This window comes from Calliopsis andreniformis, chromosome 2 (assembly GCF_051401765.1).
Source record: "Calliopsis andreniformis isolate RMS-2024a chromosome 2, iyCalAndr_principal, whole genome shotgun sequence".
Lineage (NCBI taxonomy): Eukaryota > Metazoa > Arthropoda > Insecta > Hymenoptera > Andrenidae > Calliopsis > Calliopsis andreniformis.
In genome coordinates, this window is record NC_135063.1 from 8,471,679 (window position 1) to 8,478,629 (window position 6,951).

A 6,951-nucleotide genomic window follows, 5' to 3' on the forward strand; every position below is an offset into this window, starting at 1 on the left:
GGTTAGCCGACTGCCAGGGAACGCCAGAGTTCGTGAACGCGGCCTAATCGCCTCTTTCTATTTCCATGGTAATTAACGCGCTCGGAGTCGTCTGCGTGTGCTTTGGACGATGCCCCCTGCCGAGGGGGAACCATTGGGTGAAGTGGACTTCTTGAGGTGATAGGGAAAATTTTAATCGCTAGGATTTTTGAGTAGATTCAGAGATTTACTGGAATAGCAGAAAGCAAATTTAATGAGTGATACGCTATCATGCATAGGTATTTCGACACTTTCACATTATTGGAAATGTGGTTAAAGCTGTGTTTCAGAATACCTGAACTAACTGTTGGGAGAGGATCTGAAATTCAATGGAAATGTGTCTGACTTAGGACTGATTCTACTGACTTTGCTGTGTTTGACCTAGTTACTGAATGTCTCCAGTAGAATAAGTCCAAAGTCAGACATATCTCTCAACAATAAACATTACCTCGTTTATTATATAAAAATTGTTTTTTGGAATGTCTCAATATTATAATCCAAATATTTTCTGTACAAGTAGCTGAACTACTTCCAAGGCACCACTGTCCACGACATTTCAACTCATCCCCTAGAAATAGCATTGTCAATGCCTACCAAAGTAGTCCCAAATGAAACCCCATCCCAGCTACATCTCTCTTCCCTAACATTACTCCATTACCCGCCATCAGCTTCGCATACGCAAATCCAGCAGACAAAGCGTTTTCTTCATTACCCGCCGCCATAAAGAATAAACGAACAGGCCTTGGCTGTAGGCACTCATTAATTACGATACACTGGCCCCGAAGAGCGAAATACCAGCGAGCTTTCCTTAGGTAACCGTGCGAGGATGTTCGAAGATTCTTCATCACGATACGGAAAGACTAATAACGAGACTCGGCGGATCGTAAAGTCGAGCGAGCTGGCTGGCTCGCCAGGGATAAACCCCGTCGACATAAACTGCCGTGACAAAAACGCGAAATTAACGAGGAGGCCGTAATACGTCGGTAAACAGTGTGCAATTAGAATGTGATTAAATAGTGGCGAGATAACGACCGACGAGATAACCTTAACGGTACGGGGACCAGCAGGCGACCAAGGGACCAGAGGCTTTCCTTGAATTTCTTGGATTCGTGCCCGAGATAGCGACCGTCTGGACACGACTCCTTTCCCGAGGATCCCGTAACGCAGCGATAAGAAACCGCGTTCGCTGTCGGTTATCTTTGAAATCGCGAGAGGCGATTCGTTACGATCGCGGGACTACTGTCCGCCTAAACGCTGCAATTACAGCCGTTTAATAGCCCCATTCGGGTAAATATACGTTTCACGCCGCAGCGAAAGGTCATCCATATCTCATAGCGCGGCTGGCCTCTATATGAGAGCTGAGGGAAAAATCGTGGTACTAGGAGAGACAGAAATGCGTCTTTCAGGTACACGTGTGTTATCTGTTTGACTGCTCGTGGTAAGCAGTTGTACGTGAGGGCATTGAGAAGTGGGACGATTGAGTGCTTTTCCACGGTAGTTGGAGAGAATTGTATAGAGTCGTTCAAGAAGTGTGGGCGTGATTTCAGGCAGCAGCTATTTTTGTACCATAGTTGTGCTTAGAATTATTGGTGACTGTTTTGAGACAGTGTGCTAGGGATAGAAATTATGCAGGATGTGGTGAAACGAGTTTTATTATTAACGAAAGGGTACCTTATATTTTAACACGAACGCTTTGTTAATTTGATGAACCTCAGAACTTTGTTAAAAATGCTTTGAATTTGAATGAAAGACACTCACAGTACTCTTCTTCGACCGCGCGGTTCTTCGTAGAAACGAAAAGTTTGAAAGGCTTTCATGGAAGCTGGACCATGGTTCAGACTAACCGTAGCTTCCTGGGGATTAAACAGGGGAAACTTTGCGGAGAGGAATTAAAACTGCTGAAATTAATTCGCGTAATTGCAGACGAAGTAGAAGTCGTCTGGACTTCCAGAACTGAAAGAGGTTTCTACCGTCTGCCGGCGAGAAAACTGTCTGACATGATAGCGTGTAATTCTACTGGCTGCGTCTACTTCTACAGGGCTCGACTACTGTAGAATCTACTTCGTACTTGCGTTACGATTACTTTCAGAGTTATAATAATAAGACTACGGGATTACTAAATTAGTTTTATACAATTCTTTTGTATGTCGTTGTTTCTACCATAAAATTAAATTAACTTTTTAGAAAATATATTTTTTATTCTTTTAATATCACAAGCAAGCAATTGTATTCAAAATTAATTCTCAGGGTTCTTAAAATCACATATTATACTATTTATATTTTCTGAAGTATACATTTTTTTTAAATTTTTACTATTCAAATATCCGAATCTTGTGACTCGAAACTTCTTGTATCCTTATTATCTGTTTCAAATTCTGTTATTCAATTACTTAATGATAGAAGGAAATTTCTAAGCCAAAGCAGAATACACTTGATAAAAAAGATCCAATAGGAAAGAAAATACCATATGGTCGGAATTTGTAATGTTTATTAATTTTTTAATGATGACGTAGAAACTCAGTGATACTCGAGACAGAGCGAGGCTGCAACGTGTTTCTGCCTTCCACTTTTTGTCCTCACCCGACGATCCTCGAGGAGTCTAGAGCTTGGGTAAACTCCTAGCCCGTCTGTCTTTCTGCATTAATTAATTAACGTCCTCTTAATTGAATCACTCCACGAAACAACGCCGCATTAACTCCGCTGTCCCTAGTGGATGCTCTCAAGTGAGTCGACGACATTTCATTTGCTTTTCACTCATGGTTCCTTACTGGCTGTTTCCATTCCGTGGGAGCGTCGAGTGGATTTTCATTAAACCATACCGTCGTTAGCGCGTAGAATCCTGCTTCGAACTAAACCGAGATTAGATTGCATATCACATTCAGAATTTGATAAATATTGGTTTTCTTGAAGTCCTGAAGTTGCAACCTCGAAATGCAATTTCTGGGGGACAGTTCTAGGCGTAAAAGTAAGACAAAAGTGAAAAATGAAGAAATGGCCTATGAGGCTTCAGGTCTGAGATATTAATTCTTGAAGATACATTTAGAGTGAAGAGTATCTGACTTGTAATCTTATTCTACTGCCAGAGTATATCAGTCAGGTCAGACGTAGCGATGCTAGTAGAATAAGTCCTCAAGTCAGACACGTTTCACAAGCAATTTAAAACAATTTTAGGAATTAATCATTTACATCTGAAGCCTTAGACAATTTTCTCATTTTTAGTTTCTGAACCACTCTTAATTTTTGAATTGACTGTTAAACACTCCCCGTAAAATAAGTACATTTCTCGATTTTCTGTCTCCAAGTGAATATACATTACTTCAAATCCAACAGACCCGAAAACAATCAAATAAACCAGTAACGATACCATATCTTAGATTTTATCCTCCACCTCACCCCACACACTCTCGAGTAACTCTTTCGATCCAAGTAAACAAACTCCTATTTACACGGAAGCCAGCGGTATCCCCATTCAAGGATCACCGACAAGCAACCCCAAGAAAAACAATTGTCGTCCCCAGCGATCTTTCCTCGGTCTCCAGCCTGTCGCCGCGACATACCTACACCGATCGTTCCACGACAACGTTTTGCAATTTGTATCTACGGTCGTTCGGTCGGGCGCAGCCCCTCGAAGAATCTGCGGAAGAAAAGAAGAAGAGGAGCGGAAGGCGAAGGGCAGAGACCGAGCGAGCAGAGGGGGCAGGGCTGTTCTGGTAGCACAGAAGCGCGAGGAACATGAATTATTCCCAGCGGAGGCTGTCCAGAAACCACGGGGATCGTGTTTCCCACGATTCATAACGCGTTATCAATAATTAATCGCCGCTCGCGGGGCACAAAGGCACGGCGAAAGAGACAAGGCTCGCGCTAGGCGACCGTCTGAGAACAGTAAGCGTGCTTCTCGTGCAGAGACACGACCAGCATCGATCGCGGGGATCCATGTATCGCGTTCCAGCCGCGGGACCGCCAGGGTGTGGAGCCGCGGCGATCTCCTTCTCGGAAAATCGACCTGCACAACTCGCGAGGCTGCTTCCATAAATCTGTGCCGATGACAGATCAGTATGCGATCCTTTTATCTGTTTTTATTCGGCCTTCGAAGTCACATCGACTGCTTTGGCTACGAGCGACTGTAAAATTAAGTAGAATTATTTTTAGAATTTAGTAAACTTTCGAACTTTTTTAGTTTCATTACCTGTATCCTATGTGTCTTTTTTATTTTATTTTTCTCATTGTCAGATATTTGCCTTTAGGTAACAGTAAGTTTTAGTAACTATTAAGTGGAAAGTGGACATTAATTACTTTTATGTTCATAGAAAATTTGGACTTAATAAACGAAGTGTTATTCCATTTGATATTGAAGCTTAGAAAAGTGGATTAAAATTTGGACTAACAAAAAGTGTTTTTTTATGTTTCAGGTAAGAATATTCAAGCTCTGTTGTTTTGGGAGATGTATCTCAAGCAAAATGACAAGCCATTCACATGTATGTATATAATAGGATAATTCATTTGGTAAGTTAAAGAAATTCTTTTGTGACCATTATTTTTAACTATCACTGTTAAACAATAATACTGATAAAAGGAAATATTATAGGGATGTATTTTCAAGCTTAAACATTAAATCGAGTAAATTTTTAATCCTCTCTGACAGATCAAAAATTTGTTGATGCTTAACGTTTGAAATGTCCGTAAATACTTAAAGAGCGAAAATTCCCAGTTATATTCAGAATATCAATATTTAATAGAAATATCTCATAAAGCAAACTGCCAGTGTGCGGCAACAAGCCGCACAGTAAGCTCGGATCAGTCTCTGCAAATCTTGATGAACGGTTGGATTATTTCAATGCTCTTTTTTTCATGAAGTTCCGAAAATTGTTAGTGAATACACAGAAAAATTCAATATTTACCGTATGGATCTCATCAGATTACTTCTGCTGATACGCCTTTTTTGAATTCAGAGTGTGCTGACTATAAAGAACCATCTTACCCTGAAACTAATTGAGAAAATAATTACCTCTTAACTGATAGAGCGGAGGTAAATTTATTTTCGCATAATTTACCTTGTGGTGCGTTATACAGCTAATTTTCAATCTGTTATTGAACTCTGGGATGTAATTTAAATTCGATATATTATCTGAAATCGAAAACGTGTATTTCATATTTGAAGTTTAATTTCTAGAGACCAGTTTTTATAGAGGGCGTTCGACGACAGGTGTTAGAAACTTAAAGGGACGATTCTACATGCTAAAATAAGACCGAAATGAAAATAGACGAAATGTGTCTGAGTTAAGATTGATTCCATTGATGTTGCTGTGTCTAACTTGGAGCTTATTTTACTGACTTCGCCGTGTCTGACTTGACTAATGTACGCCTGCAGTAGAATAAGTTTCAAGTTAGACATATGTCACTCGAGTTTCAGATATTTTTACAATAATTAATAACTCTGAAACGAAGTCCCAAACGCAATTTCATCATTCTTGATTTTCGTCCTATTTTGACACGTAGAATCACTTTTTAAAATTTCTGACACCTGTTGTTGAGCAACTTCCATCAATTTTACAGTTGAAAATTTCGCTATAATTTAAATTGAATTTCAAATTCAGTTCAAATTAGTTAACTATCTAGATGTTAAATATTTAAATTTTACAAAAGCTCCCTGTATCCTAAAAGAACAGGAATCAAATTACGTTCTTAAATCACAAATGTATTCTTCTGTTTTTCATGAGAGAACAGTTACTCAGGCAGTAACATTTCTCCTATTATAATAAAAGCAGAGTCTTGTGAACCAGAAAATAATTTACATTGAATCTCTAGCAAGAACCTATTATATCTCAAGGCAGAAATGTTAACACGCCATTGGAAAGTCGTTGATCAATTGACCGAAGCATTTTCGCGAGTAAATTACCGCTCGCTTCCTTTTGATAACAAATTTTCTATGCACCACTCGCATCCGCCTCCCAGACGAATTTTTCCTAGCACGTTTATCTCCGCGCGAGCGATCTCCTGATATATTTATGTACCTTGGCCAATGTGTATTTATATGCGGTTCCAAGGGAGCAGCTTCGAGGTTCCCAGGAACGCTGCTTCATGGAAGCTCGATTGGCCGTCTGACGTTCGCGAAAATATTTTTCAGGCAAAATAGTGGACTCGTCAAGTCGGCGAACATGAACCACTCACGTTTAGGGATTTCAAATTTCCCTCGTGATTTAGTTTCAAGACTAGATTTCTTTTTCTGATAATTTTACTTACTTCTTGTTGCGAAGTGTAAGCTAGTCATAGATGATCTACAAGCGACTTTTGTTTGTTTGCTGCATAAGTTCACGACTTGTATGATCATTTGTAAGAAACAGGAGAAATTTGTGCATCTAATTCAAGAGATTTGTCGTGCACATCTGAGAGTAATTTGTTACTCGAGAATGACAGCTCGTTCAAGCTATTTTCATTAATCAAAGATAATGGACTAGACGGGGAAGCTTCTGTACAGAGGAGCTTTGCAAATACCCAATCCACACGTACTGTCTAAGCAGAATGTTTCTCTCTAGAGATTTTAAAGGTTGCTGGGTTTGAAATCTCGATAGTTACATAAGTTCATCTGGAAATTTAGAACACACATTCTTCTAAAATTATTTATACAGGGCTTTATAAATATTTTAAGAATATCTTATATCTCATATTATTTAATTTTTATTTGATTTTGAAACAAAAATTTGGATCTACAATATAAATAGACATTTCACTTTCGTTTAAAGAAATTTATGTTAGCACTCATTCAGAAGAACCAAGTCTTTTTTACTTTTATTTGCTTCAAAAGTCGATCATTTTATAATATTTCAAAAATAAATGTACCAAAATTGACAAAGTTACTAAAAAATCGCATTCCAAAACAAGAATCAGCCGTACCTCAAAATAAAATTTTCAATTCCAATAACATACATCATTAAT

At 38.9% G+C, this 6,951-nt stretch overlaps 1 long non-coding RNA gene across 1 annotated transcript; it reads right to left on the minus strand.

The window, feature by feature from the left end:
* Positions 1–2,856: 2,856 nt before the first annotated feature.
* On the minus strand, positions 2,857–6,346 carry LOC143188356 (uncharacterized). Its single transcript, XR_013003517.1, has 4 exons — positions 6,259–6,346; positions 5,070–5,143; positions 4,917–5,003; positions 2,857–2,867 (listed from the first exon to the last, which is right to left on the minus strand). It is a non-coding gene; the product is annotated as an uncharacterized LOC143188356 (long non-coding RNA).
* Between the last annotated feature and the right edge of the window lie 605 nt (positions 6,347–6,951).